Raw genomic sequence first — 1665 nt, 5'->3', positions numbered from 1 at the left:
AAAGCATACGATCAACAACTATGAGTTTTTGTTTTCGTCATCCTCCTTCCAACATTTACTAACAATAGTGTGATAAAGAAGGTGAAGTGGAAAAGCATGTGTTTGTGATTTGCAAATGTGATAGATGAGTGAATATGAAAGATTGATTCAAAGCATGCATAATCATCCCATTAATAAAACCAGATACAGATAACAATGTTTAAAGCATACAATACTTAAACAGACAAGAACAAATTACAAAAGTGCGAAATGGTAAAAAAAAATGGCATAATGATTGCCTTCATTCAACGAAACGGGACTTCATCTCCTGATTCACTATCGAGCTGGCTTCATCAAGAACTACTCTGCTTGTTCAGGTTGGTGAGAAGCTTTATCTTCGAGCTTCACTCGACTCTGCATGCGCCGGCATGGGATTGGTTGCAACATTTGGCCTAACTAGCGTAAATGTAACTTCCTTACTGTCAATCAGGTCCTGGACCTTGTGCTTGAAAGCCTTGCAATTCTCCACTGTGTGCCCTGGTGCACCCATGTGATACTCACAGTGAGCATTGGCATCGTAGCCTGGTGGGTAAGGTGGAGTTGCAGGTGTTAGCTCCTTCAAAACAATTGATCCATCCTTTAGCAGGTAGGGAAGGATCTTGCTATATGGTACTGGCAAAGGATCGAAATGTCTTTCTGGCCTCCTTGCCCTTTGTTGGTTAGGTTGACGTTGTGGTGGAGCACGTTGCTGTTGATTCTGATGTTGTTGCTGATAAGCTGGCTTTTGATAAGGCTGCCGATATTGTTGTTGATAGGGTTGCTGATATGGTGGTTGATATGGTGTCGGGATGACAGAGGCAACCTGATGATAAGGCATAGGAGCATATGGGCGTGCCATATATCCTCCTCCTTCCATTATGGCATTGGTCTGCCCTTCTGGCTTCTTTGGAAGATTAGGATATGGTTTCTTCATCCCACCCGAAGCACTGGCAGCGCAAGGTAGCTTTCCTTTTCTGATCTGACTTTCAATTCGTTCTCCCATAGAGACAACCTCAGCAAAAGTCGGGAAGCTGGAGCCCACCATCTTCTCCATGTATTGGGTATGCAGAGTTCCCATAAACATATCAATTAGCTCCTTGTCAAGAAGAGGAGGTTGAACACGAGCTGCAAGCTCTCTCCAACGTTGCGCGTATTCCTTGAATGACTCATTGTTACGTTGAGTCATGTCTTGCAGTTGTGTGCGATTGGGCGCTAGATCAGTGTTGTACTGATAATGCCTGAGGAACGCTTCAGCAAGGTCTCTCCATGACTGGACCTGACCTCTCTCTAGTTGCATGTACCATTCCAAGGATGCCCCACTGAGGCTATCTTGGAAGTAATGAATCAAGAGTTGATCATTACTGATGTGGGCGGCCATCTTGCGGCAATAAGCTCTGAGGTGAGTTCTCGGGCAACTGATCCCTTTGTACTTGTCAAAGTCTGGGACTTTGAATTTCTGTGGAATCACCAATCCTGGCACCAAGCACATATCAACGGCGTCCAAACCGGGAGTAGTGTGAACCTCCAAGGACTTAAATTTCTCTTCCAGAGCATGGAGTCTCTCAACAGCTGGGTCCGGGAGATCTCCAACAGCAGGTTTGGCTGGTTGTGGCATGAAGAAGGCGTCATATGGATCTTCATCACCTA

This window comes from Lathyrus oleraceus, chromosome 6 (genome assembly GCF_024323335.1).
Source record: "Lathyrus oleraceus cultivar Zhongwan6 chromosome 6, CAAS_Psat_ZW6_1.0, whole genome shotgun sequence".
Classification (NCBI taxonomy): domain Eukaryota; kingdom Viridiplantae; phylum Streptophyta; class Magnoliopsida; order Fabales; family Fabaceae; genus Lathyrus; species Lathyrus oleraceus.
Note: the sequence above shows the minus strand (reverse complement) of the source record.